The following is a 9,677-nucleotide window of genomic DNA, read 5'->3' as shown; positions in this document are numbered from 1 at the left end:
GCTATAAAGTTGAAATAATAATAGTACCTACTTCACAGGGTGCTGTGAGGATTACATGAGCTAAACTGGCACATAGTAAGTACTTAAAAAATACTAGCTCAGATTGTAATTTCTTTCCCATTGACATGAAATTTATAGCTTATGTTTTACATCCAAGGTTTCAGTGAAGAAGTAAATGGTGGTCATTTGAGGCAGAGGAGAACAGTACTATATATGTTTCATTAAATACTTTGACTTGGTCCCAGATAATCTGGCAGATTTCTGACCCTGCTCCAGAAGTATACTATGAAAGATATCAGATTGGAATATTAGCATTTTGAGAAAGCCAGATATTTCCCAATTTAAGCTTTGGCCAAAGAAAAGGTCTAAAAAATAAACAGTCCCTAACTACATATTTTTATCCGAAGGAGTCTGCCCTCTAACTTCTATGGGATTGTGTGGGACTTCCCTGGTGGCGCAGTGGTTGAGAATCCGCCTGCCAATACAGGGGACACAGGTTCGATCCCTGGTCCAGGAAGATCCCACATGCCGCAGAGCAGCTAAGCCTGTGCGTCACAACTACTGAGCCTGAGCGCCACAACTACTGAAGCCCACACACCGAGAGCCCGTGCTCCGCAACAAGAGAAGCCACCACAATGAGAAGCCTGCACACCACAACGAAGAGTAGCCCCCGCTCGCCGCAACTAGAGAAAGCCTGCACACAGCAACGAAGACCCAACGCAGCCAAAAAATAAAAATATAAAAAGTAATAAAAATTTTTAAAAATAAATTATATGGGACTGTGGTTGTTTTAGTACATGTAGGAAACCACAAAATAGCCAGTTTTTTCACTTGAAAAAAATGATTTGCTTCAGGGTTCCTTTAAGTGGCAAGCACATGTCCTGGATTTAAAATAGGATTCAATTTATCTGAATTCATTTTCCACAAAAATTTTCAGATGCATGCCCATTGCATAAAGCAAGATTTGCCCGTATTATAAGGTATAGCAGCAAATTGCTGATGTCCATTTCCACTTTGTCGGCATTTGCCACCCAGCCTCTTATCATGCTGTGGACAGCTACAGACATAGTCAGTCAATTTTCACGTTCTTAAGAAAGAGGAAATGTTATACTGACTCAGACCTTCAATTCTTCTCAACTATCATCCATTCCTTAATGGTAACACAAGGACTGCTTTCCTCCAAGTACTTTGTTGAATATACCAACCACTTATCTAACAGAATTCTGAAAAGAAGATGGAAGGATGGGTAAGTTTTGACCATGAGCAGGCAAGGAGAGAGATTACTCTCCTTTTCTCCCAGCAGATCCACCCTCCATTCTTCTCCACTGTGCCCTGCACCTCAAGAAGGCTTGTCCTAAGCATAACATATGGCCGTTGCTCTCGAAGAGTTTTTCAAATCTAACCACCCAGACAAAAGGGCATTTGGTCCCCTCTTAAATAATCTATCCCTGAAATCAGATGGACTTCTCCCTTGTATTCCTTCTGACTCATGAGCCATAACATTAAACAGAGCACCATTGGATCTTGCTTTTGGTTAATTCATGCATTCATTCATTCAGTTGACAAGTATTATTTATCATCAGTTACATTCCAGTCATCGTTCTGGGTGCTGGGATTACAGCAATAAACAAAACAGACCAAAAAAAAAAAAAATCCCTGTGCTCATAGAGCTCACAATCCTAAACAAATGAAATTAGTAAAATATCTAGTTAGAGTTAAAATATAGAGTTTCAGTGTAACCCAATATGAAGGAAGTTGGTTTCCTCAAACTTCACTCTGGTTAGAGGGACAATAAAATGTTTATAATTTTAAAAAATCGATTAGTTTGGAAATGTAAGCATTCCATTCACTCAGGTACTTATTAATCACACTGCTCTAAATCCAAAAAGAATTTGAAGTATTCTACAATAAAAGACATAGAAATTTATTGTTTTAAGTTATTATCCATAAATCTAACTATAACAAAAGTCAAGTAATGTACTCAAGAAGTGTAAGGTTCAACAGTCAAGACAACTCTCGCTTTCTGCTTGGATCATTTGTCTGCAATTACTGGAAACATCCACAAGGTGGTGGTAATGATGCCTCAGTTCATAACCACATCGGAAGGGCAGGCTGATAATTATAGGTATGATTTACCTAAAATGAAGAGACAGTATACTTCTCCAACCACAAAGTTTTGTTTCTCAGAACTCTTGTGGCAGGACTTCCCTGGTGGTCCAGTGGTGAAGAATCTGCCTTCCAACGCAGGGGATGTGGGTTCGACTCCTGGTTGGGGAACTAATATACCACATGCCGCAGGGCAACTAAGCCCTCACGCCACAACTACAGGGCCCACGCACCCCGGAGCCTGCACACCACAACTAGGGAGAGAACACCCGCACGCCACAACTAGAGAGAAACCCGAGCAGACCGCGCGCCGTAACGAAAAGATCCCGCATGCCTCAACAAAGAACCCGTGTGCCACAACTAAGACCCAACACAGCCAATAATAATAATAATAATAATAATAATAAGGAAAATAAATAAATAAAAACAAAAACATATTAGAAAGATACCATTTTTTTAAAAAAACTCTTTTGGCAGACTTCATGATTAAAGAACTTAGGACGTTTTCATTAAACTGCTTAAGAAGGCTCAGATCTTGAGTCAGCTCATGAAAGCCCTCATTTATTAATTCATTCAGCATACCTTCACTGAGAAGCTTCTGGGTACTAAGCACTATGAAAAACATTTTAAAACAAACTTTGTGTTCACAAAATACACAATAAAGGAAACATCCTAAATAAAAGGGGAAAGCAATGATAATTTTCACACTCGAACCTGTTAATAATGGGAGCTGTGCAATTACTTTCCATTTACCATCCCTTGTTTGACAGATGCTCCTCAGGGTCTCTTTCCTTTAAAGTTTGTATGAACTATTTCTAATTTTGGTTTGCATTAAATGTGGGAATAATAATAGTACTTACCTCAAAGAGTTGCTCTAAGAGTTCGATGAGACCGTACAGTTAAACCATTTAGCAGAGTACCTGGCACGTGGTGAGAAATATATGTTACTTATCGTCACCATTGCTGTCATCCTCGTGATCGTTATCTTCATGGTCACCATCATCATCATCACCATCAGGGTAAAATACCAAATTTATCTGCATATACCAGATATTTGAGTAAAGGCAATTCAGAATTGGGGGAGCAGTCACTGCTTTCCTTTCATTAGCAAAATGTAACCGTGTTCTAAACTCTTAACCAGAACCTTAAAGGGGAGGGGATGTTTGTTTCGTTTTGCTTTGTTTTATTGGAATTGAAGGGGATTGCCTTACAAGGACTTTCCCAGCGTGGAGCCTCTGGATATAGAATGATCTTCCCCTAGGGAACTCCATTTGAGTTTAGATAGCAGGGTAGCTAAGATTGCAAGACCACTCTTTGACTGGCCTCCTGCCAAGATACAGTGATTTTAAGTGATTTTTCACTTCCCTTGTAACATGGAACTTCTCTTGGGACTGAGGCTACACACTGAGGGAGGCCAGGAGAAGCAGCTGAGGAAATGTTTGTGCCCTCCCTGGAGGAAGCCCTTCATTTCCTTTGGATCTGTAGGGCCCTTAGTGAATGCGCTTTCTCCCTGAGGCCCAGAGAACTCCATACTGCCCATTCTCCTCTAGAGCAGGCACTGCCCTCCAGGGAAGGCTTCGTAAGTGTGACCTGTGCAGGCGCACAGGGAACCTTGCTAGAAGGGTCCTGTGCTTGGTGTAATGCTCTGCTGTCTCTGTCTTGAAGTTCCTAATAACGTGTGAACGAGGGCCCAGCATTTTCATTTTGCACTGGACCCCACAAGTTACATAGCCACTCCTCTCTGCCCTGGAGAGTTTCTAAACACTGTGTGGGCTTCGTTCTTCGTCTCCCTCCTTCCTGCTGCTGCTTAGCAGAGTCCATCTCACTTCCCACCCTTGAGTCAAAGCAAGAGATGGTAGCTCAGTGGAAACTAGCTTTCTGCCTAACCCTGAGCCCTGAGGATCACAACAAAGATATTTGCATAACTGCTGCTTCCTCTCCTTTAACATTTTCTCTAAGCTTAAAAAAAATAGAGCCATAGGGGCTTCCCTGGTGGCGCAGTGGTTGAGAATCCGCCTGCCGATGCAGGGGACGCGGGTTCGCGCCCCGGTCCGGGAAGAACCCACGTGCCGCGGAGCGGCTGGGCCCGTGAGCCATGGCCTCTGGGCCTGCGCGTCCGGAGCCTGTGCTCTGCAGCGGGAGAGGCCACAACAGTGAGAGGTCCGTGTACCACAAAAACCAAAAAAAAAAAAAAAAAAAAAAAAAAAGAGCAATAATAACAATAACAATGATATTCCTTGAAGCACTGATGACTAGTAACAAGCACTATAGGTACCGTGCAGTGAAGTGAGGCAAATGGGGCAGCACAGGAAGTCAGAAAGCCTTGGATTCTGTGTTAGATTTGAGGAAGTGGCAAACGTTCTGTGCTGCCTCAGTTTCTTCACCAGTGACCTATTGCTACAGAAGGCCTGGCACTGTAAAAGCAGTTAGAAATACACTCGGAAAGTTTACATTTCCTTACTTCTATAGTTTGAGCTAATCAATTTTACCTACCTGAATGCTCCCATATTGAGTGGACACCTCTCTCTCTCTCTGCCTCTCTCTCTCTGCCTCTCTTTATTATCTTATATAGAGAGGTAGGCAAGATATATCCCCAGTTCACAGATCAAAACACTGAAGCTCAGAAAGTGTAGTTTGGGCAGAGCTGCAACTAGAATTCAGGTTTTCAAATACTTGGTTTCCACGTTTCTGAAAAAGCGTGTGTAAACCTTTTGGTTTTTTAAAAACTCCTACCTTGAGTACATAGGGGTCGGGTTTCTCAACAGTGGCACTGTTGACCTTTGCAACTGGATAATCTTTTGTTGTCAAGGGCCGTCCTGTGCATTATAGGACGTTTAGAAGCATCCCTGGCCTCTACCCACTAAGCACCATAGCAACCACCAACCCCCTATCCCCAGGTGTGACAATCAAAAAAGTCTCCAGGCATTGCCACTTGTCCCCTGGAGGGCAAAACCACATCCAACTGATAACCATTGACCAAGAACGGTTCACTGTTTAAAGGAGACTTGCTGTGAATCCTTTAGTAAACTATAAAACTGTCTCCAAATTTGTACTTCCACATACTGGATTTTCTTAAACTTGGAGATACCTTATTTTCAAAAGAGAAAAGCACTAATTTTGGTCGTGCTGGGTCATCACTCAGAAAAAAATGAGGAACGGTTCTTATGCTTTTCTTTTCCCTCAAAATATTATGATGTTCATGGAAGTGATGTCATAAAGATTTAACAGAATATGCTCACGGCACACAGATTAAAGCAGATTAAATTTGAGGCAACCCAGAAATTCCTCTTTAAGAATCAGCTACCATCAAGTATCCTAAAATTCAACTGTTTCCAGTTATCTTTTCATTCCTCTAAATACTCTGAATTCATTTTTAAAGCAGGAAACAGAATTTCCTACATCTAAAGGAGTGTTAAAAAGGCCTGATTCTTCAAGATGGCTACAGTCAAAGCCCCAGTTGACAGATAAGGAAACAGAAATTAAGAAGCAGAAGTAGGAACTTCCCCGGCGGTCCAGAGGTTAGGACTCTGTGCTTCCACTGACAGGGGCCCGGTTTCGATCCCTGGTTGGGGAACTAAAATCCCACAAGCCACCATGCAGTGTGGCCAAAAAAAAAAAAAGAAGCGAAAGTGGCAAACAAGCAGATAGCAAGTCTTTCATCTGGCCCTTAGAGTAAGCCCATAAGCCACACACGGCCTCAGCTAGATGGACCATAGAATGTATCACCCAAGCTGCGATACTTTTGAGAGTGAAAGGGGAACTTACGCCAGGACAATGGGCATAAACTGAATTGTCCTGGGCACACAAGGATTCTTGATCGCCCTAGCCTTAGATCACTCATAGAAACACACCACTGCTGGATGTCTGCTGTATTAGTTAGCCCCCAAATCTTAATGGCTTAAAACAATAATCATTTATCATTTCTCACCCATCTGCAGGTTGGCTGTGGCTCAGCTGATCTAGTCTGAGCTCAACCGGGCAGCTCTGCTACAGATTGTAGTAGCTGAGATGGTACTGTTTCTCATTTCAGGTCTATGAAGTCACCTGGGGCAGTTCTGCTCCGCATGTCTTTCCATCCTTCCTGGACCAGCAAACTAGCTGGGACCTGTTCTTCTCATAGCGCTGACAGCGGTGAAGATGGCAAGCAGAACTGCATGAGGTTTCTTAAGACATAAGCTGGCAAAGGTATACTGTCACTCCTACCCACATGCCAGTAGCCAAAACAAGTCACGTGGCCAAATCCAAAGTCAAGGGGCAGAGAAATAAATTAACCACGATGGGATGGGGCCATGAGAAAGGTAGGGATGTGGGAAGGAGGTACTAATTGGAGCACTCATTCAATCCAACACATGTGCTTTATCCATCCAAACCTCATCATCACCACCCCGACACAGACACACACCTTAAAAGTGAGGAAACAAGCCTGTCTGCCTTCATATGATATGGCATAATGCTGACTCGGTTCCTGACATACAGTCATGTGAGTTTCAGAATACTCAACTTTTCCAGTTGAGTATAAAAGCATAACTCCTCAACCAATTGACAACCAGAATTCCTCAATTAAATTCTCAGATCTGCTTGAATATGCAGCCCCTTCCTAACTAGGACCGGGGTGCAGAGCCAGTTTTAGGGTGGGGATAATTTCCACCTGACTTGCCTGTGTTATTTCACAGTGGCAGCTTCTACCTTTCCCAGAGGGGTAAAAAAAAAAAAAAAAAAAAAAAAAAAAAGTGGACATTAATAAAAATGTCAACAATATCATCTGTGGGAGGTAACCTGGAATAATTCACAATAAATTAACACTTCCCATCAGAGAAACATTGCAGCCTATAAGAATGTCACTTTGTGAGAAGCTGGAGTCCTGAAGCCATGTGATTTCCATCTGCAGTTTTCAAGCCTATTCAGAGCCCACCAGGGGATAATTACTTGCTAAGATGTACCCATCCTAGCAGACTATATTCGTTATGATTCAATTCTCTCACAGAATTAAGGATACTCTGGTCTGGTGGATAAAGCCCTAGAGAAATAAGAAAATCAATTCCCCACCACTTGGCTGTGTGACCTTGAGCTGTTCACTTAACCTCTCTGATTCCTCAGTTTCATAGTCTGTGGAGTAACACCCTAGACCTCTGCTTAACCTGAGAAGGACATGGGGACGAGTCACTAGGTCCCTATCTGAAAAGATCTGGAAGCCTATTTGCCTCTACCCCTAGGAAAAGAAATTATTTCGATAATAGTTTCTCACCCTGGACGCTCAATATAACATGGTTCTCTTAAGAGAAGAATTAACTAGCAAGCAGAAGCATCATGAACTGAATTTAGGGGACTGAACTGCTAAAATAACAGAAAGATCTCACCATTGAGCAGTCTATGTCTAATGGAGCAAAGACAAGACCATTTCAGCAAGTCATCAGGGGCCTGTAGACATTTCAAGAGTAAAATTACTACGACTCACAATTCTCTGGGAACTGGCACTTGGGAAGATAGGGATTTTAGTGGTTATTGTGGTTGGTTCCCAACCTCCATCTCTCCCTCCTCCCACTGTGTCAGTCATGTGGCTTGGTGAGGGGTGGGGAGGACTGACTCTACTCCCTACTCTCAGCTCTATAGATGGGGCATAATCCGCCATGCCATGGTGATTGGCTCATGTGGCCTAAGCATGACATTGCTAGGCCAAAGGATTAGATCAGGACTGGTCATATGATTCATTTTGAACCGAGGATATAAAAAGATGCGATGCAGACGTGAAGACAAGAAAGACTACAGACATTTTGCCATCATGTGGAAAGCAGAAAGGAGAGAGGAAAAGAAATTAGGTTTCTGATAAAAAATTTTGAACTATTGAGTCCAAGCAAACCTCAAGCCAGCCCTACCTCTGTCCCTTCCAGCTACGTGAGCCAATGCATTTCCCTTATTGTTTGTACCAGTTTTTGTGGGTTCTGTCTTATCTGAAGCATGAAGCATCCTAACTGATATAGGAATGGAAGGGGTCAAGAGCATGCTAAAGGAGGCAGTATGAAAGCGTTTAGTCCAGAGAGAAAAGGTTGGAAAAGGGATACTAAAAGTGAAAGATCACCTCCGAGTAACAGTGCCCCAAGACAGCTCCTGGCGATGTCTTCAGGTCAAAAAAAATAATGAGTTCTAAACACCCCTACCATCTATTAAAAAACAAGCCAATCTGAAAACCATTTGAGATAAACAATTGCTTCCATGACCACTGCTCACTTGGTGTGACTGTCTCCTGGAAGTTGCTATGGATCCATTCCTGGGCATATTAAACCTGAGTTCAAAAGGCTCCTCCAGTGGCTCACATATATGCTTCCACCAAAAGCAGTTCCAACCAGGCCCGTGCCTGGAATTTCAGATCATCAGGGCTGTGGATTTATTCAGCAGCACCTAGGTTGATACCTACATGGAAGATTTCTACAGACGTTTCTGGAGGAGGTGGTATAATGGAGAAGTCTGGATGACAGAGAAGTAACATGCAGAACCCAATCTTTCTTAGATGTCACACCCAACCTGAGTCTCCAGATGTAGCTGGACTTTATTCTTCCCAAAGAATCCAGGAATGGAAGTACAAAAGACAACTATAAAGAATCAGCAGTACCTAGATTCGTTCCTTGATTAGAGTGCAGGCTAAAGTTGGGACAGTTTTTCTGACCCTGAGATCATCCTGCCTCATGGACTCGTAGGGCCATAGAACATGAGAGCAGGAAGAGTCCTTAGAAATCATGTTGCTCTGTCTTCTCTTTTTAGTGGCATGGGATTGAATCTGGGATAAGGGAAGTACTTTGTTTCAGACATTTAAACGCCTCCCTCTATACCGCCATGGTAGCTGGTACTTACTGTTTTCACAGCACCTACCAGGTCAGATTGTCATTCCCAGTGAATACATCCGCTCCTCTTTGAACTTGAAATTCACTGGAAGCAGAAACTGTCTTGCTTCCTTAAATCCCTGGTGCCTAGCGGAGCCCGTCATATAGCAGGTGGTCAAACGTTTGTCGAAGAAATCAAAGTTTCACGTCAAACGGTGAGAAAGTTATCATCCATTAGGCAAAGGATATAGTATCTTGGTTTCATTCACTTTAAAGGGTAGAGCAGTTTCCTTCCAATGACTCAGAATGATTTTCGTCATTATTTTTCTTATTTGCAAAGTATCAAGTTAATAAGTATGGAGCTTAATGTATAATATAGACCCCGTCTCCAAATTCCACTGGCTGACGTCTTCTTTTTGCTTACCCAAGTGTCCCATCCCAAGCCTAAAACAGAAACCTCAAGAGGGAAGTACTATTTTCAGTTTTGTGTTGTAAATTTTAAAACGTATTATTACTATCATTATTTTTGGCTGCCTCAACATCCCCACAAACAGTCTGTGAGCACCTGGCCACGTGACCAGGCGCCTCGGTGTGGTAAGGCTGGCCCCTGCCGCAAGATCCCATTCTTGCTCGCCCTTGACTGTCACCTAATGTCAATCCAATATACCAATGAAATTCCCTCATGCCTTTTGCTTGTATACTCTATCCTGACCCCCAATAAAGGCACTTTCCCTGGGTCTCCGTTCCTCTCTGTCT

Source organism: Kogia breviceps, chromosome X, assembly GCF_026419965.1.
Source record: "Kogia breviceps isolate mKogBre1 chromosome X, mKogBre1 haplotype 1, whole genome shotgun sequence".
In the NCBI taxonomy this organism is placed as follows: Eukaryota; Metazoa; Chordata; class Mammalia; order Artiodactyla; family Physeteridae; genus Kogia; species Kogia breviceps.
This window is presented reverse-complemented; position numbering follows the sequence as displayed.